This window comes from Gopherus flavomarginatus, chromosome 11 (assembly GCF_025201925.1).
Source record: "Gopherus flavomarginatus isolate rGopFla2 chromosome 11, rGopFla2.mat.asm, whole genome shotgun sequence".
Classification (NCBI taxonomy): domain Eukaryota; kingdom Metazoa; phylum Chordata; order Testudines; family Testudinidae; genus Gopherus; species Gopherus flavomarginatus.
This window is the reverse complement of record NC_066627.1, coordinates 8,290,740-8,311,672: the sequence shown is the minus strand read 5'-3', so window position 1 is coordinate 8,311,672 and position 20,933 is coordinate 8,290,740. Positions and strand designations below refer to the sequence as shown.

The window sequence follows — 20,933 nt, the reverse complement described above, 5'->3', positions numbered from 1 at the left end:
ATGTGCCCCTCCGAAACCCCCAACACCCTCCCCGGGATATCTACAATCTGGACGTAGATATCTGTGCCCCTCATGGAACCTCTAACCCCCCCTGGGACTGATACAGCCTGGACATACGTATCTGTGCCCACCCGAACCCCTAAGACCCCCTGATACCCCTACAGCCTGGACATAGGTATCTTAGGCCCCCACAAACCCCCTAAGACTCCCAGAATGCCTCCAGCCTGGACATAGGTATCTATGCCCCCCACCATCCCCATAAGCCCCCCTGGTACCACTACAGCCTGGAAGTATGAATATGTGCCCCTCACGAACCCCCTAAGCCCCCCTGGGACCCCTAGAGCCTGGAGATTGATATCTATGTCCCCCTCAAAACTCTCTAAGCCTCCCAGGGACCCCTATGGCCTGGACATAGGTATCTGTGCACCCCAAGGCCCCTAAGATACCCCAGACCCCTACAGCCTGGATGTAGGTGTGACGGTGCTTCCTGTGGGAGCCAGCTCAGGTCACTCAATCAGGGTGAACTGCAAACAAAACAGGGCAGACAAATCCCAAACGCTGATGGTGATTTCAATACTTAAGTTTACCAAGCCAGCACAAAACAGCTTCTGTAGTACCTCACTGGTTACTTAGAGGTTTAAATCACACAGTTCCCTTAAAGTACCCAGCCTCAGGCCTCCGTCCAGACACACCTGTCAGATATGATGATGATTCCTGAAAATCTTACTTCATCATATAAAAGAAAAGATTCTTCCGATCCCAAAAGATCAGCCACATACCCAGGTTCAATTATAACTTACATCTTACCTAAAATACATGCTATAGCCAATTCTTATTAACTAAGCTAAAATGTATTAGAAAAGAAAAGAGAGAGAGTGTTGGTTAAAAGATTAATAGACATATAGACTTGAATTCAATTCTTGAGGTTCAGATACATAGTAGAGATGAGATTGTAGTTGCCAAAAGTCCTTTTAGAAATAGTCCATAGGTTATAATCCAATTTCCATATTCAGTGTGGCTGAAGTCAATGACTGGAGATCTCAATCCTTGTGGCTTAAGGTTTCCCCCTCTTGAAACCCAAAGCAGATCTGAGATGAAGAAGGATCATGTCCCAGGTTCTTATACATTTCCAGCAGCCTTTCGGCCTGAGAAAACAATAGGCTTAACTCTCCTTCCAAGCATCCTGGCAATTAGTACAGGGTAATTTATTCATTAAACAGTTCAAATACAGGTTACCACAACCTTCAAAGAGACACATAGACAATAATACTATTTCACTCAAGTATCATAAATGTTAATATTCCTTTTTTGCTCTTTCAATTAAAACTATAGGAAGAGACAAGACTTGTTTGCTTACATCACAAGACCTGAGCAAACATCTCCCCTTCTACCTTTAACAATGCAGACTTGCATTTCAAAGCTCTGTTCATTTACATATCTTGCTAACCAGTTCTTAAGGTTCCCCCAGGGGTCAGATCAGTCGGTGAGGTGAGTTAATTAACTCTTTCTGGCCCTGTCACCTTTCAATGAGATATTAGATTATACTTATAATGTCACAGTCGCGGTGAGTCGACTGCTGCAGCACCCCGTAGACTCTGCCTGTGTCTCTCACCGAGCTGGAGTACAGCAGTCGAGGGGAGAGCACTCGATGTGTTGCATCTACACTAGACGCGATATATCGACCCCCGCTGGATCGATTGCTGCCCACCGATTCGGCAGGTAGTATAGACATACCCCGAGTATCTGGTGATCGGAGCTGGACTCCAGGGGGGGACACATTGAAGGAACTCAGGGGTTAAGGTGCCTCTATTGTCAACTGTCAGGGCTGCTGTGGCTCAGAGGAGGGTGCTTGACTGCCTGGCAGGCTTAGGTGCCGCAAGCCTGGGAGGCAGGGGAAGTGAAGCGGCCATGGCGTGCTTGGGGTGTTCGTGCTCAGAGCAGGGGTGAGCTGGGGCGAGGGAGGTGCCGCAGGGCAGAGCGGGGGAGTTGCCACAAGAGGGGAGCCTCAGGGTGGAGGGGGAGAGCTGCCACGGGTGGGGGCACAGGGGGGGAGGGCGCAAGTTGTAAGTTTCGCCTAGGGAGTGAAACATCCTTGCACTGGCCCTGCCCCATGCCCTGCCTGCAGCCACCCCTGCACCCTCTGCCCTGCCCTGCCTGCAGCCAGCCTCTGTCTCCAGCCAGCCCTGCACCTTCTGCCCTGTCCGCACCAGCAGCATCCTCCCTGCCCTGCCTGCAGCCAGCCCTCTAGCCAGCCCCTGACACCCCACCTGCCCTGTCTCCAGTCAACTCCTGCTGCACCCCCCTGTGGCCCTGCCCAAAGCCAGCAAGCCCCCACACACCCCCAGCCTGCACCAGCCCTGCACGCCCAGCCTGCAGCCAGCCCTGCACACCCTGCCCTGCCCTGCCCGCAGTCAGCCTCTGTCTCCAGCCAGCCCTGCACCTTCTGCTTTGCCTGCACCAGCCGCATCCTCCCTGCCCTGTCTCCGGCCAACCCCTGATGCACCCCCCTGCCTGAAGCCAGCCAGCCCCGCAGCCCTTGCCCTGCCTGAAGCCAGACCCTACCTCCAGCCAACCCCACATCCACTGGTGCCCTGGACTTCCCAGGGCAGTAACCCTGCACATCTGCTTCAATGAGGGGGGCAGGGAGCAGCTGGGACCCACACATGTGCACACCCTAGGGTGACCAGACAGCAAGTGTGAAAAATCGGGACGGGGTGGAGGGTAATAGGATTCTAGATAAGAAAAAGACCCCAAAATTCGGATTGTCCCTATAAAGTTTTGACATCTGATCACCACAGCACACCCCCCAGGACTCCTGAGTTCCATTGCTGGGTTTCTTATTGGTTCCACTGCTGGTTGTTTTCCTTTTCCTGGGGACTTTGGGCAAGTTGCTCCCCACTCTCGGGCTCTTTCCTCAACAGTCAAATGGGGATTTCATACTTTCCCGCTATTGGAAAGTGCTGGGAGAATCCCCCAGCAAAAGCTGCTCTGACAGTGCTAAGCGGCATCTGACCAATCAAGGTCGGAGCTCACTGCCCAGGAGGAGTGATTGGCTCTGGGGTTTCACTTCAGCCCAGTGTAGAGAGAGAGCCCTAACCATGGAGTTTGGCTCAAGAAGACCAAGTCTCCAATTTGTTAAGGGTGTTTTGAATTTCAATCCTGTGCTCCAAAGTGCTTGGTGTCAGTTGTAAATTTTAGAAGCATAGTCTCCATTGCATTTTCCAAATCATTCATGAAAATATAGAATAGTACCTGACACCGGACTGATTCCTGCCAGACCCACTAGGTTCACCCTCTCCATTGGGCAGCCAAACATGGAGAAGGGCTCCTGGAGTCTGCGCTTTCAACCAGCTCTGCACCCACATTACACTGATTGCAGCTGGACTACATTTCCCTCCTTTGCTTCTGAGAATGTCCTACGGGACTGTGTCAAAAGCTTTAGTAACACCAAGCTAGATCCCATCTATTGTTTACCCACCTCCACCAGGCCCAGAACCCTGCCAAAGAAGGAAAGAGGATTTGTTTGGAATGATTTGTTCTTGACAAATCCACGCTCACTAGTCATAAGAACCAAATTATCCTGTAGGTGCTGCTGACAAACTGAGTGTTTAAGAATGTATTGCAGGATCTCTCCAGCTATGGCAGTCAGGCTAGCTAGTCTGTAAGTCCCAGAGGTCTTTTGTTCCCCTTTGAAAGATAGGTCCTGTCTTGTTCATGGATGGGAAGATGTTCTTTTTCAGGGATCTCAGACAAGAACTGGGGCACAACACCTGGTTTGTTAAGGCCACAAAAAAGGAGGCAGGAACCTCTTCTCTGCTGCTGGCAAAGAACCACAGGTACCTAAAAGACTGGACTCACATCCTTGAATGGGCTTTAAAAAGGCAGTGGTTAATAAGTTTGGCCCTGACCATTTCTTGTTTCCACATACTAGACATTTTAGCAAACTTTAGAATTTCTTGCTGCTAAACACTGTGAAACTCCCCTTTCTCCTTCACAGAGGGCTTTAACGCCCCTTATCTCACTTGGGCTCTAAACTTCCCAGAGTTCGAGGACTGTTCCTGTTCCCATTGGACAGATGGCGGAAGGGAAGTGACCTACCCAAGGCCTACACAGCAAGGCGGTGGCAGAGCCAGAAAGAGAAGCCACCAGTTCTGACTCCTGTTCTAACAGACGAAAACACCCAAGAGGCAGGGATAGAGCCCAGGAATCTAGATGGTGGGAAAAGTTCATTCAAACTGTTTCTGTCCGAAAATCCCATTCAGACTAAACCAGTTTGTTTCTCCAAATCATAACAAGTGAGATGAAAGTTCTTTGCAAAAATATTTTGTTGCAAAACAAAAACATCTCCTCTTTGTCAGAGTGTGTTAAATTGTCTCCTCGCACACAAAGAGGAGACACTTACATCTCAACCGTTAGATAAGATGCTTCAATCTGAGCTAAGTCATTGCTACTATTAACCATTTCCAAATAAAAAAATACAAATAAAATAGACTATTTCAGCTAATCTATTACGTCCTAATCTGCTCTGAGTAAACATGATGGGAAACCTCATATTATGCACTACTTCTAGTGACACTCCCAAATGGATCCGCATCCTTCACCCACCACGAGGTAGGTAAGAGCGGATCATTATTATCCCTACTTGAAAGAGGGAGAAGCTAAGGTTGAGAAAGGAGAATTGACTTGTCTTAGGTCACACAGCTCGTCAGAGGCAGTGTTGGGAATAGGACCGAAGAGCCCTGATTTTCAAACTAACCATCGGATCTTGAATTTCAGACATTGAATGACCTGAATACTGTGCTCTCAGATGAGCTCCAGACCAACAACAGTGACAGTAATTATTCTGCAAGTATTTGAGGAGAACTGAAATGTTAGAGAGAATCATCAACTGCTCAGAAACAATTAATGCAGAGAAGCAGCAAAATTAATCAAAGATAGAACTGGTTCTAACTTATTTACTTGATCTTAAAAGAGAACAACAAGGACCTGAGTCTCCTCCCTGTCAATAACCCCCTGCTCATCCAATCAGGGTAGAGACTGAGGACGGGAGGCTGAGGGTTCTCACCAGAGAGCCCAGAGGATGGCCCAGGTCACTGGTGGGGATCACTGCCCGAGCACTATTTCAGTCCCACATTTTTGGGTGGACCTTCCATAGTGGGTGCTGCAGAGGACTTCCCCGCAACACACACACACACACCCCTCCTTCCTGTTGTTGGGAAGAGAACAGGAGAAAGGACAAAAGAAGCAAGAGAAGAAGAGGAGGGAGGAATGGAGGAAGAGGTGAAACAAAAAGGACAAACCCTAATGTCCCCAGTGATTCTAATGGACAAAATCCCAGATGCGCAATAAAATTCTGCCTCCTTAAGCTCGTGTTTTCCATGCCTAGAATTCACTTGTCACCAGATAGATCAGACTGAACAGGTTTCAAAGCTCCAGGAGACTCTTACCTTCTAAACAGGGACGGCTGTTTTCTAGTAAAATCACTAAAAGGGAAGGAGGAAACTCCAAAGAGGGTCCTCCTGGCGCTCACGTCCATGACTACAAATAATCTCTCAGTCCTCAAAGAGAGACCTGGAGAAGGAAACGTGCTGAAGCAAAGCCACAGGGGTCTCTGAGGTTTCACTGGCCCCTCGCCCCTGTCCTGCCTGGCTGATGTTAGCATCTCTCTGTGAGGTCACCACCTCCCCACCACCTATGACCAATAGTCTGAGGTCCTGCAAAAGGCCTTTGTGATGTCACTGCAACACCCCTCCCTTGCTGGGCTAATGTCTTGCCCCTGGCCAGGCACTTTGGAGGTTTGAGCTATTCCCTGTGGATCACCCCACTCAAGGAGCAAGCCGGCTAGACAGGAAAACATCAGACGCTGCTCCCAATGCTACACTCAGTTTTTCAGAAATTAGTCGACTTCATGGTCAGAAGAAACCATTAGAGCGTCTAACCTGCATATCACAGGCCTCCTCTATGACACAACAGCTACTTTGGGGGCAAACACATTCCAGAAAGGCATCTAGTCTTAATTAAATGACATCAGGAGATGGCGAATCCACCACTTTCCTTGGTAGCTTGTTCCTGTGGTGAATCATCCTCGCTGTTGACTATTTGTGCCTTAGTTGTAATATGAATTTGTCTCTTTTCACTTTCCAGCCATTGGGTCTTGTTATGCCTTTCTCTGCTCCATTCAAGAGCCCGTAAATACCCAATCTTTTCTCTCCATTAAGGCACTTCAACACTTCAATGAAATCACCTTTCAATCTTCTTTTGATAAGCTAAACAAGTTGAGCTCTTTCAATAGCTCACTGGAAGGCATTTTTCTCCAGCCCTCAGAACATTTGGTGGCTCTTTGCTGCCCTAGCTCCAATTTCACAACATCTTTTTAAAATGAGGACACCAAAACTGGAGACGGTATAAAAGTTGTATAAAGGTAAAATTAAATAGGTTGCAGAGGAGTTTTTTTTAATTTCGGGTTTTGTTGCTAAAAATTTTGTCTCTCTGCGGTGAGAAAAAACACTCCCCGAATGCCAAAATTTGAGCCATGAAAAGTGGCAGTGTGAACAGCACTTCATAGGTGGAGCTGTGCTCCCGGTGACGAAGCTCCTGCCCCTCATTGGGTGTAGTTTGGCTTTGTTGCCGGGGAAGCTCTCTCCCAGCGATAAGGACGGCCACACAGCACACCTTACAATGGCATGGTTAGAGTGGAACAGCTGCACCGTGGTAAGGTGCGCGGTGTAGACACAGCCTCAGAGCTGGGGAAAGCCGACAGGCGCTCAGGAGCACAGGGTTCAGACAGAGACATCCGGTAGGAGAGGAACTATTCACAGGGATTCTCTATGGCCTAGTAAAGTGGAGAGGATGGAAGATGATAATGTACAGGTAGGTTCTGATGAGAAACAGTGAAATGAAAGAGTCTCCCTCAATTACATCATGTAATAGCAGACAGCTAAAATGGGACACAGTTTAGAAGTGCTTAAATACAAATGCTAAATGTCTAAGTACTAAGACTGGTGAATTTGAGTGCCTGGTATTGAGTGACGATATTGATAGAATAGGCATCACAGAAACCCCTGCACCCCCTTCTGTACCCACATGGGGAGACTGACCTGTGTGCATGGAGCAGCTGGCATTGCTGCCCCCCACTCCTCCCTGGAACGCTGCTCATCGGGCACCCCTAGGGGCTGTGGGATGTGGGGGTAAGAAGTGAGATCATCCGAGCTCCCTGCATCCAGGTCACTTTCCTCAGCTGGGCTGCATAGCGGGAGGGTAGAGAGCAGCAGCTTCTGATGCTCCTCTCACAGCACAGCCCAAGTAGGAAAAGTGACCCGGACGCATGGAGCACATACGGTTGCTCCTTACTCCCCTCAAACCTCTATGGACCCATGGAGGAGCATTGGGGCAGGGGAGAGCAGTGAGCACCTTTGCACTGCCACATGGTGCCCTTTGACCCTTGGAGCCCTGGGCGGCTATCGAGGGGCACCACCCCTAAGGCCGGCCAGGCTCCCCAGAACGAGCAGCAGAAAACAGAGACTGGCCACACACTGAGCAGTGGTAGCCTGGGCGGCTCGTAATGGAGGCTCAGGGGGGAGGAGTGTCATAACATTTTTTCCCAGATTTGGACCTTAGCGTCCAAAATATGGGTGTTAGCATGAAAACCTCCAAGCTTAGCTACCAGCTTGGACCTGGTAAAGCTGTCACCAGCCAGGGATTTATACAGTGTATGGCTCACTGTGGTCTTCCCAAAACCTTCCCCGGGGGACCCCCAGACTCAGATGCCTTGAGTCTCACAACAAAGGGGAATAAACCATTTCCCTTTCCCCTCCTCCCCTCCAGGTTTTCCCTCCCTGGGTTCCTGGAGAGATATACAGAAGCAAGCTCCGTGAGTCTAAACAGAGGGACTCCCCCCTCCCTGTTTCCAGTCCTGGAAATAGAAGTACCGAGATAGCTAATCTCTCTTCCCCCTTACCCAGAGGGTATGCAAAGTCAGGCTTAGTAATCTAACACAAAGAGATTTTCCCCCTGACTTCTTCCTCCCACCAATTCCCTGGTGAGCTGCAGACTCAATTCCCTGGAGTCCCCACTAAAGAAAAAATCCAACAGGTCTTAAAAAGAAAGCTTTATATAAAAAGAAAGAAAAGGACATAAAAATGGTCTCTCTGTATTAAGGTGATAAATACTTAAAAGAAAAACATGAATAAACAGCCTTATCCAAAAAGAATACAATTTAAACATTCCAGCAACTACACACATGTAAATACAAAAAATACAATATAAATTTATTGTCTTATTATCTTTGTACTTAAAACTTGGAAACAGAAGATTAAAAAGGCAGGAGATAGAAAAATCACTCTCATAGCCGAGAGGCCACAGACACAAGACAAAGAACAAAGAACTCACACACAAACTTCCCTCCACCCAGATTTGAAAAAGTCTTGTTTCCTGATTGGTCCTCTGGTCTGGTGTTTTAGGTTACTGGTGTTACCCCTTTATAGGTAAAAGAACATTAAACCTTAGCTATCTGTTTATGACAAGGGGGCTCAGCCTCCCCAAACCTTGCATTGCCAAGGGGACAGTGGGGCCCATGACCAGGGGCCCTGGCCAAGTTAGGTCCCCCTGGAAAAGTCTCCCCTATGTCAGCCCCAGGGCTGGCGGAGCTCCCACTCCCTGCTACAGCCTGGGGGCTGCAGCAGGGGCACAGAGCTTCTCTGGTCTCAGGGCCACAGCGGGGCAGGGGTAAAGGAGTGATAGGGTGGGGCTGGTGGGGGAAGGGGTGGAACAGAGGTGACAGTGGATGGGGCCATGGGTGGAAGGGGGTAGAGCCACAGACAGAAGGTAGGGGCATGGTTCTGGTGCTGGCGCCCCCACACTTGTTCTCCCTTTCCCGGGGGTTTGGCATCATTAGCCCCGGCTTAGCAAGTAGGGTTCAATGGTTCCCATAATGTGGGGTGTGACTCCTAGGGGGACACAGAGGAACATTCATGGGGGCACCTCAGGACCTGAGCCAGCCCACATGGAGGGCAGGGAGGGAGCACCACTCTGCCACAACTCTTCCCCAACCCCACCCTCAGCCTGAGACTCTGGCTCCCAGCCCGGCGTCGACCCCTTTACCCCTGTCCGCACCCCTCTCCCCAGCAAGCAACAGCCCCACTCCTCCCAGCCCCGGTTCTTGACCGTGGCTTTCGAGGGGCCACAGCCATGGCTAAGAGGGCACAATGTGAAATGTCTGGGGACCACTGGTTTAGGGTGACGTCCTCAATCACTTCTCTGCAGTCCAATAAAAGCTATTCCTCACCCACTTACCCCTCCATCAGGACGGACGAGGTATGTTCTGCTGCCCTTCACTCATACAGGAAGGAGAATAACATTTCATTCCACTCAATCCTAAAGTGATTTGTAAACCAAGACCATCCCAAACTGGTCATTTTGGGGAAGCGGCCCCACCATGCTGCATAGCTAGGCAGAGTAGGTGTGTCTATGCAAACACGATCTGTTCATGAAGTCTTTCCCCAGCTCCTCACTAGGTGAGAGAGGGGAGCTCATTCAGACCCTGCTTACGCTTAGTATTTAAAAACTCCTTAGTGTCCCTATCTCTGCTGGCCTTAGATTTCTCCTCCTGTCAATTTTTTGACAGCTCAGATGAGGTGACCGAGTGGTTAAGATGATGGACTGCTATCCCATTATGCTCTGCCTGCATGGGTTCAAATCCCATTCTCATCAGAGGCATTTAGTCTTCACCCTCCTTTATAGACAACAATCTCCCCCTTTGGTACAATAGCAGATCAAACAATGTTGCTTATGTTACCCAAAATTGGGTCAGTTAGTAAGCTTAGAGAGGACTAATGATGCCCCTCCCCACCAGAGTTTGGCAGAAAGCAGCACATTTATTAGCTTGATAGCTAAGCTCAAAAGAAGGGATGGGGGAGGGTGTCACACTCATACTCACGCTCCCAGGACAGGCCTGGCAGTGGAGATGTCAGGATCCTTTAAGGTAAGTGTCCTCAGCGCAGCGATGGACGGTGCGATGAAGATCAGTCTCCCTGAGGTACAATAGAATGTAACACAGCGAACCACTGGCCAGATGGGTCGGGTGAAGGGCATTCACTGGAGGTACAAAGGAGAGTGGGAAAGCCACTTCACAGGCATTCAAAGAGGGAAAGGACACAAGCTGGGGGAGGGGGGTAGTTTAACAGACCTTTTGAGCATACAGGTTATACAGAGCATACAGATCACTGCTGCTCCTACAACATGATAAGTTCTCAAGCAGCATGTTTCTTACTTTGCCCATCTGTCAATTTTGATGATTATTGATGGAAATATTTTGCCATTGGGTTGTGTGTTTACACAGAAATTGACATTTACCAACAAATATGCAATTCTTCCAAGCCTGCCTAGTCTGCAGTTGATGGGTTTAGAGGGACACATTCACTCTTCCAGGTCCCCATGCCAGGCCTGTGCTCTCCAGGTTGTCAACTTCCCGCACTGCTGGGCTCCTTCCCTCATCTCCCCCAAAACCACTGCCCCACCCCCACTGCTGGAGTCCCCTCCCCACACTGTCTAACTCCCCTGCTGGCAGGATCCCTTCCTGTTCCTTTCATTTCCTGCCTTCACTCTGGGCAAAAGCTCTGCACTCTTCTCACACCAGAAGTTGAACCCAGGCCACCTGGGTGAAAACCAGGAATCCTGACCACTAGCCCATATGGGACTATTGTTGCATCTGATGAAGTGGGTATTCACCCACGACAGCTCATGCTCCAATACGTCTGTTAGTCTATAAGGTGCCACTGGATTCTTGGCTGCTATTATTACTACAACTCAGGCCTTGGCTACACTGCAGAGTTACAGTGCAGGTGGTGGCTTTACAGCGCTGTAACTTACTCCCCGTTCACACTGACAAGGCACATACAGCGCTGTATTTCCCTGGCTACAGTGCTGCATGTGCTCCACCTCGACGAGAGGAATAAAGAGAACAGAGCTGGTGATGCAGCGCTGGGGTGCCAGTGTAAACAGTGATTAATCTTACTACGCTGTCACTGACCTCCGGAACCTTCCCATAATGCTTTTAAGTAGAGATAACGCTCTTTGTTTTGGTGTGATGCCTCTGTTTGTTTTGTTGTGAGCTCAAGGCTCCAGGAGCTGCTTATCTAAAAACCAAACACAGTTACTGTTTGCAGTGAATGAGCAGAGGCAGGGGGATCCCTTTGGAACGCCCACAGCTGGTGTTTGCTTGAGGAGAGAAGCAGCCGGGTGGGCACGGGGGGTGTCTGTTTTGGATCAGCGGCTTATCTGGTCTGTGAGGAAAAAAACAAAGGCGGCTATTTGCATTTAGTGAATGAGAGAGGGGTGGGGGAGGGGGCTTGAACTTGCCAGGCAGGGAGCCGACACAGTGTCAGCTCCAAAAATCCACTCGCTCTGTCTCCCCCATGCTCCGTGTCACACTCCACCCCGCCCTCCTCTTTTGAAAAGCACATTGCAGCCACTTGAACACTGGGATAGCTGCCCATAATGCACCACTCCCAACAGCGCTGCAAATGTGGCCATGACAGTGTGCTGGTATCTGTCAGTGTGTCCACACTGCAGCGCTTTCCCTACACAGCTGTAGGAAGACAGCTTTAACTCCCAGCGCTGGACAGCTGCAAGTGTAGCCAAACCCTTTCTAAGCCGACCCCTTATGAGAACAGCAGGGACTAGCATGACTAGATGTTCCAATTTTTGGGTCTTTTTCTTATATAGGTGCCTATTACCTCCACCCCCGTCCCAATTTTTCACATTTGCTGTCCAGTCACATTGTGACCCGGAGGCCCCGGGGAGTGAGAGGCGCTGGAGGGCGGGAAACTGACTCTGCCCCAGGGAGCCTGGGAGAAGCCTTGGAGCCGTCTCGGCCCCAGTGGAGCTGCAGGAGGATCCGCCCGCCCCGCTGGGATGGGGGGGGCTGGGTCCCGGCCGTCATGTGGGGGGGAGGGGCGGACCCCGGGCCCGGCCCAGGGGGGGGCGGAGCCTGGGGCAGAGCCCGAGGCCCGGCGAGGGAGCGGAGCCTGGGGCCCGGCGGGGGGGACGGTGTATTAAATCGTTCCCCATAGCAATGTGCTACTCCCAGGCACTGCGCATGCCCAGTAACAGTCGCTGAAGCCGCTGTCCTTCCCCCTGCCCGGACCAGCCGTAAAGTTCCGCCGGTTGCTGGGAGCGGGGCTGGAGCGGGGCGGGGGAGTAACGGGGGGGGGCGCTGAGCAGGAAATTGATGGGCGGGGGGGGGTCAGGCAGCTGGTGACCGGGCCGGGGGGGGGCTAAAGGGCACAGTCTGGGCTGGGGGGAGGAGCAGGAGTTGAGCTCTGGGGGAGGCGCTGGCAGAGCCCCCCCTTTGGTGTGTGTGGGTTGTCAGGGAGGGGAGAAGCTGGAGTTGCAGGGAGGGGGAGGTCACTGGGGTGTGGGGGGGTAGATCTGTCTCTGTGCAGCCAGGACATTCCCGGGGGTGGGGGAGAAGGTGAGTTAACTGGATCCTGTCCCTGTTTTTGCCACTTCCTCCCACACACACATTCTCTCAAGATTTCCCCTTTTCTCTCTCATTATCACACGTGCTATAAAATCCAAGGAGATTCTCCTCCCCTCCAATGATCAGCTTTCTAATTGCCTCTGATTTTCCCTTTTCTCTCCATACTTCTCAAATGTCAATTTAAAATCTCTTCGATGGGGGTTGGATTTTCCCACCCATTTTATCTGCAGCGATTTGTCCTTGTTTGGGTGTGAAATTGTTGCCCTGGGTCATTTCCCAGAACATGGCTGCCCCTGGAGTGGGATGGGATGAGGTTGCCGTTCTCTGCCAGGGCAGGGAAGGGAGGAGCACATCCCCCATGGAGACTGCCCAGACCCCATTTCCCAATCCCCGTGCTGCTCCCTGCCATTGTCCAGGGAGCCTTCCAGCTCCCCCCCTCCTTAAATCAGCTCCTCAAAGGGTTCTGAGCTGCTCACGTGAATGGTTGCCCTGGGTCTGGGGGGGACCATCACATTCTGTTTATGTATTGGACAGTCATATAAAATCCAGTCCAACAGTCCCCCTTTTCCACTAGTTATTTAATAGCAACATCAAATCCCCTCCGATCTTGGTGGTTTTCTCTCATGTTATCAAAGGTCGTTTGTGACAGGTTCTCTCTGCGTGTCTCAAAGATTGATATAAAATACCCCAAACATTTGCCTCACTTCTCTCTAGTTGTTTTATTTCTAATTGAATATGATGGGTTGTTTCCCAATGTGCTAAGATGCAGCCGCCTCTGGGGTGGATCCATGGTGGCCATTATTTGCTAGTGACAGCCCGTGGACCTTTCTTGCCCTCCAGGCCTTCCATTCTCCTGTTAAAGAAGCACCCCCCAGGCTCCCTCTGCCTGTGTGACTGGCCAGCAGGAGATGGTGTTAACTTTCTAGCCACTTCTCACACTCTGTGAGGTAACACTTGCAGGGGCAGGGAAGGTGTCTGTGTGGGGAGATTGCAGCTGAAGGGGCACTGTGGTAGAGGGAAGCCTCTGGGTGGCTGGGCAGGGGGTACCCTAGTCAGGTTGGTGGGTTGTGGAGGTTTGGGGTTTTGGGGGGGTGGTTGTGATGTGCCCATCCCTGAGGCTATGGGTCCTGGAGGTGGGTATCGCTGGGGGCCTGGGGGCTGCAGAACAGTGGGGGTGGGTGTCTCTTGGGGCGGCGGGACAGAGGGTTAGAGGGAGCCTGGTTCTGTGCCATGGGCTCTGTCTGTGCTTCCCCTGCTGGTTCCTGGTTTTGTTGCCATGCCCAGTGCACAGAGCTGGAGGAGGGGATCCCTGGCACTAGGTCAGGGCATGCCAGGGAAGCAGAGTGAGGAGTCTCACTGTAAAGCATCAGGGGGTCACACTGGGCAGAGGAGGGGGTCCCAGGCAAATGTCAGGGTAGATCGTTCTGGAGGGTGGGGGAGTTCCTAGGCAGGCAGTGAGGGACTGAGTTCCCAGTGGGGGGGTCCCTTGAGGGGGTCCCTGGCTGCTGGGGGCTCTTGGTGGGGGGAACCCTTTGGGATTCCCAACCTGGCAATCATGGTGTGGTGGGGGTTCTCTGGCCGGTGGAGCTTTGAGGGGTATCTGGGGTCCCTGGCCAGGGACTCTGGGGGCTGTGTCCCAGGGAATATCTGATGGGCCCCTGGCTGGGGGGTGTCTGGGGCCCCTGGCTGGGGGGATGGGGCTCTGGGTACTAGGGGGTGTCTGGGGGCTGCTGCTAACCATGATCCTTCTCTCTGGTCAACTTGTGCCAGAGTTCTGGCTCCAAGTCACCAAGTCTATTCCCCAGTCACGTGCCCTGTCACTGGGATAACTTTCTGTCCACTTAGCAAACACTGTTAGTGTGAAATCACAGATTTTGCTTTTCTCCTCTTTTGAAAACTGCAGGAACTTTCGGTTCCGTTTGGAAAATTTATGCCCCCAGTCCTTGTCCTAGATCTGCGGGGGTGAGGGAGGTGGGAAGGGAGTCAGCCCTGCCACACGATGGTCTTTTCCACAGCATTCTGGACTCATTCTTTCTGAAATCCGGTGTCACTGAGACCATTGTTAATCCAGAGTCACTGTATGGAAAGACAAGGAGTGATTCCAGATGGACAGTGGGGCAAATGAGATCAGCAATTCTCCCTGTGAGGAGGGGCTCCCATTACCTGCTCTCCCCAGAGAGCTAAAGGAGGGAAGCTGCTCAAACACTCTGTCCCTCTCTGCTCAGGATATTGGGGTTCAGCTTCCTGGGTCAGATGCTGCAGCCTCCATTGTGATCTGGGAGACCAGGCTTGGCAGCTTCTGCTCCCCCAGTGAGGCTCTGTGCTGGGAAGTGACCTTAATTAAAGCTTCTTCTCTGGCCGGCCCAGGGGATGACTTTCTGCAGCTGGTCCTAGCCCCCTCGGGCAGCCCTGGGCCCTGTTACTACTAAATTCTGAGCCAGAGTCTCCAGGTAACTGAAAGACCTCAGGGAATGTCCTAGGGTCTGGCAAGAAAGTGACTCTGCACAAACAACCCCACCTCATTTCTCCTCCCATTAGCGGTTGCCAGGAGGAAATCCAGCCATGGGAGAGCAAAGCCCCCAGGAATGGGACTGTCCCAGCCAGAGGGGCAGGGAGAGAGTACAGGGGAAGGAGAGACTGAAAGGGGCAGTGGGAGAAATGAATGTGGGGGAGAGATTTCCAGCTCTCTAGTCCACCCAGACACATGTATTTCTGCATCCTGGGGCAGAAGCACTTTCCAGTGAACAAAACAAGGATCAGACAGAGCAAAAGCCAGTTTCTGACTCCATATTCCCCCTGCTGGGGTATGGCTGCCGTGGGGTCACTGTCTGAGGGAATCCCCCACAGTGACTCCTTTGGTTCTGCTCTTTTCTAGCCTTGTGTTCAGAGAAGGGGTGAGGGGAGAGAGAAGGGATGTTAACAATGTGTCTGTGGACTTAGCCTGGCAGGAGGGGCCAGGTCTAAATTGTAATAAACAGATTGAGCATTTCCTAGCATGACAGAATCTAGGGTGTCTGTCTGCAGGGAAAGGGCCTGCGGGAATTGTGATGTGAAATTTTCTAAAACCGGTTCTGAAACGCCCACAACTGCCCTTCTCCCCCAGACAGGCTACAGAATGACATCCATGTTTTGCTCCAGCTCATCCCAGCCTGGCGTGGGACAAGGAAGAGAAATGGCTGCAGTGGAGTCAGTCCAGGTAGAGATTATCGGGGGGTTGCTGGTGGGTTCCTGCTGGAGGAAAGGGAGAGCAAATACACCCGAGGTGGGAAGGTTTGCAGAGTCTGGTTTGGAGGTTGGAGTGGGGCAGGAAATTCACAGCGTGGGAAAGGAGGAGGCCAGGGTGTGGCAGACCTGCTGGGAGTTATTTACTAAGTGGCCTAGATTCTAGGAACAGACCCAGGAGGTTTGGAGGTGGAAATGCCCTAATTTGTGAAGAGAGAAAATAACCCACGTACATGAAGCTAGTAAAACTGACCAGACTCCTAGTGCTAAAGCCTGACCTCACTAACCAGCAGCTGCTGTGAGATATGAAAGGAACACCCATGAGTCAGACTTATTGGAGCTGCCTCTCCCTTCATATCCCTCTCCTCACAATGAGGAGGGTGTTGGGCGTCCTACCAGCGAGCTCTCCCTGGACCCTGCTAGGGGCTCCATCTCCTGTATCAGTCAGTGTCTAGTAGGGGGGTGATGGATCTGCTGGGAGAGATAAGGGGCTCTCTCTTCATCCTCTCACCCTGGCATTTGCTGGATGCTCTGAGCCAGGTTGAGGTGGGAGTCTCCTGACTACGATCCACCCAGAGCTTCCATTTGATTCACTCCTCTCTGCCACAAATAGTGGGGCTGTGAGTGGGGCAGCAAGTCCTTAGTGTTGGACTCTTGCTCTTTCAGGGGCCGGTGATCTTCAAGGAGATGGCTATGTATTTCACCAGGGAAGAGTGGGCTCTGCTGGACCCCGCTCAGAGAGCCCTCTACTGGGATGTCATGCAGGAGAACTATGAGACTGTGGTCTTGCTGGGTAAGGGTTCCTGTCCCTTCTGTTCTTGGAAGGGGAAATGAAGAGTGAAGGTTCATGCCACCCCCACAATGCCATCTGTACCCTGTCCTGTTTCAGCATCACCCAATAGGCCAGTGACACACATAATACCGGAGACCCTCCTCTGCTGCAGAACACTTTGGGAACAGAGCACAGGAGCCGTACTGCACAGTGTCAAATAGCTCCTGTTTGCTCAAGTGAAACTGGGGGTTAGGTCTGGCATAACTGTTCCACACCCCTAATCATTTCTGTTGCCCCTTTTCTGAACCTTTTCCAATTCCAATATATCTATTTTTGAGAAGGGGTGACAACATCTGCATGCAGTATTCAAGATGTGGGTGTATCATGGATTTATTTGCTGTTTATTACAATATGATCTATGAGAATTCTGTCATATCTATCCTTTCTTAATTATTTCCTACATTGTTCACTTTTTTTCACTGCTGCTGCACATTGAGTGGATGTTTTCAGAGAACTATCCACAGTGACTCCAAGATCCATCTCTTGAGTGGAAACAACTAATTTAGACCCCATCATTTTGTATATATATTTGGGATTGTGTTTTCCAATGGGCTGCACTATGTGCTATCCTATCATCTAGCACTGCTGAGATCCTGGATTCAGTAATATCCCTGCCCTTCCTGTTCCCTTTCTCCACCGAACCCCGCCAGCCCATGCTTCCTGTTCCCAGCTTCCCCAGGATTCTCGCACTGTCTCTGAACCTCTCTGTCAGGAAGAAGCAGTGCCAGGGACACTTGCCCTCTGTCTGGAGTCTTCGATTTCTGGGACATGGATTTACTTTCTCTGTGTTGTAAGAGGCTCTGTCATAATGAGTGTCTGTGACGTTACCCAGAGTACAATCTGGACTGTTAAATAGCTGTCCCCTCAGTCCTCCAGCCTGGGGTGCCTTTTCCACTGTTTTCCTGCGAGAACAGCCCCTCTTGGCCAATTAACACACAGTCTCCAGCATGTAACTCACTCCCAGCTACACAGTATTGAGTGCTGCTAGACTGCCACTCATGAATTACACCTCAGGAGAAAACCAGCAAATTCTCAAGTGCCCAACTTTCCCCCAGAAATGTGCATCTTGCACTGTCCAGCACACTACTGAACAACACAAGCTCATATGAAGTCTGTCATTTCATCAGCGGAAAATGACATGCACCAGCTTGTTATCCCAAACAGAGTTTCCAACACACTTCAATCCACACATACTGGTTAGATGAACAATAAACCAAGATTGTTAACTACCAAAAACTAAAACTTGGCCCAGTCCATGAAAGGGGCACTCCCAGGAGAGACTGTATAAAGGCTGGAACATGAAACACCTTTTTAAACCTGAGACAGCTGTCTTGGGGACAATGACAGGGAGAATCCCCCAAAGTGACTCCTTTGTTTCTGCTCTTCTCTGGCCTCCGATTGTTCCTTCCGAGGTGGAGTACTTTCCACTTGTCTCTACTGCATTTGATCCTATTTACTTCAGATCATTTCTCCTGTTTGTCCAGATCATTTTGAATTTTAATCCAATCCTCCAAAGCACTTACAACCCCTCCCAGCTTGGTGTTGTCCGCAAACTTGATATGTGTAAGAGAGAGACTGTTACTGGGAGGGTTTCCCCATGTGTCAGAGGGTTACACCCTGGTGGGAGGGGGCTAGGCCTGTACTGGAATAAGGTCACTCTGTGCTTCACAGTGTGCCAGAACCTAGAATGTGCATTGGCAGGGGAAAAGCTAGGGGGAATCGGCTTGCGGAATGGACAAAAGCCTAGTCTGAATTCTCACACCTTGCCCTTTTCACCCCGGCAGGCCAGAGAATAACATCCATGTTTCGCTGCAGATCATCTCGTCCTCCCAGGGGCAAGGAAATGGCTGCAATGGAGCTGGCTCAGGTAAGAGATTATCAGGGTGGCGGGCTCTGCTGGAGGTTGAGGAGCAGTAAATGCATAAGAGGGTGGGAATTGCTAGAGGTGGTGGGAAGCAGGAAATATCTCGGGTGGAGAAAGGGAAGGGACAGCATGTGACAAACCTGCTGAGACTTGTGTAGTGTTGGGCGTGATGGGTTGTCACCCCCAGGAGGCAGTTTGTGGAGCTTCTGGGAACTGCTGTGTCCTCTAACCCTCACGCTGGGCTGGCCCTTCTCACGCTGCTTTGCTGGAGATTTCGCCAGCCTCTCCAGGGCCTGTTATCACCCAACACAACAGCAGGTGGCGCCATGCAGCCAACTAAGCTACCTGAGTGCGTTACCTAAGCCACTCAAGGAGAGATAGAAGACAAGAGCCAATTTCCCACTCCCCAACCTTGCACACTTGCTGTAGTATAAATCCAGAATTATACCATCTTATAGTGCACGGGGATCTCTATAATGCAAGCTCATTAATATAGTTCCCCTTCCCCTCGATATGGGACAGATGTGCACAACAAGCTGAGATTTTCCCCAGACACTTCACTCAAAATACGCTGGTTAAGATAAAGCATCAAACAAGTTTATTAACTGCAGAAAGATAGATTAAGTGATTATAATTGATAACAAACAGATCAAAGTAGATTATTTAGCAAATAACCAAAACTCAGGCTAAGCCTAACATACTAGATGGATAGAATTTGAATTAGCAATTTCTCACCCTGACTGATGATACAAGCAGTCCCCCAAGTTTCCATACACAAGCTAGAAATCTCTTGATCCTGGGAGCAGCACTTCCCCCACATCCGTTTTTTTTTCTCAGGTGTTTCCAGGAGTTCTCTTGTGTGGGGAACGAGGCCAAGAGATGATGTCACACCCCACCTTATGTAGCTTTTCCATATGGTGGGAACCTTTTGTTCCAAACTCAGTTCCTAGTCCAGTTTGTGGAAAAATACAGGTACTAAAATGGAGTTTAGTGTCATGTGGTCTGGTCACAGGCCCTGCTGAGTCATAGGAGCCATGACTCATAGGCTGGCTGAAACATTCACAGGAAGGCTAAGCTCTTCCACAGTCCATTGGTCTTTGTTGAGCCATCAGCACTGTCTGGCTTCTTCATTGTTGTACCTGAAAGGCTCGTTGTGGTGTTACCCAGAGTAAGCCACATTGAAATACAGATGCAGAGTCAATATCCATAACTTCAGATACGAACATGATATGTGCACACAAATAGGATAATCATATTCAGCAAATCAGAACTTTTGCAGTGACACCACACATGATGCATCTTGTACAAAATAGATCATAATTATGTCCTAATCATATTATAATCATACCACTATGATTAATATGGGGGTGTAATGTCAGGTCCTAATTTCAAGGCACAGGAGTTGGGATGGAACTTCCCCTCTTTGTGGAACAGGAAATAACCCTCCAGCCAGGGCTGGGACAACTTCCCAGACTCTCAGTGATGGAGCCTGAATCTACTGGCATTTCATTAATTACCACCAACCCCAATCTTTGTGGCAACTGTAAACTTTATCAGTGATGATTTTGTACTCTCTTCTAAGTCATGGATAAAACTGTTAAATAGCACAGGGACCAAGACCAATCCCTGCAGGAACTGCTAGAAAGAAATCCACTCGACCATGGTTCCCCATTTACTATCAGAGTTTTTAATCTAGTTTAATGTATGCCATGTTTATTTTGTATCATTCTAGTTTTTTTTAGTAAAAATATTGTGCTAATCAAGTCATGTCCCTTACGGAAGTTTAGGTATATTACATCAATACTATTAGCTGCAACCAAACTTTTGATCTCATCCAATAAGGATATCCCGTTAGTTTGATAGGCTCTATTTTCTCTAAACCTTTGTTAATGGGCACTACAATTCTGACCTTCTAACTTCTATTCTTTATGATTGACTTCCCCTTTCTTCCATATATTTTATTTGGAGAGTGCTTGGATTCCTACCAGGGAGCCACTATCAGGGTCCAGAGACAGCCCCATCTCCTATATTAAGCTCTGGCTAGTAGCTATGTGATAAATGTGAAGACCCTGCTTCTGTCTGTCAGATGGGAGACACAAAGGTTCTCTCTTTCTACCCTCTGATGCCTCCTGGCTGCTGTAAGCAAGGTGGGGTGGGACTCTGTTAACATGTGCCTCCCGGAGCTTCCATTTCCCTGGTGCTGCTGTTCCGTGAATAGTGGGGTTGTGAGTGGGTCAGCAGGTACTGAGTATTGGACTCCTGCTCTTCAGGGGCCGGTGACCTTCGAGGAGGTGGCTGTGTATTTCTCCAGGGAAGAGGGGACTCTGCTGACCCTACTCAGAGAGCCCTCTACAGAGATGTCATGCAGGGGAACTATGAGACGATGGTCTTGCTGGGTAAGGATTCCTGTCCCTTCTGTTCTTGGAAGGGGAAATGAAGAGTGAAGGTTCATGCCACCCCCACAATGCCATCTGTACCCTGTCCTGTTTCAGCATCACCCCAATAGGCCAGTAACATACATACTACCAGAGACCTTC

At 50.2% G+C, this 20,933-nt stretch overlaps 1 protein-coding gene and 1 pseudogene across 6 annotated transcripts in view; one reads left to right on the top strand and one right to left on the bottom strand.

Annotated features, from left to right (window-relative positions):
- The window catches only part of LOC127031107 (zinc finger protein 707-like), a 769,794-nt gene that overhangs the window by 15,583 nt on the left and 733,278 nt on the right, over positions 1-20,933 (bottom strand). The window lies entirely within an intron of this gene.
- LOC127031106 (zinc finger protein 345-like) overlaps positions 16,393-20,933 on the top strand; it is a 565,317-nt pseudogene continuing 560,776 nt past the window's right edge.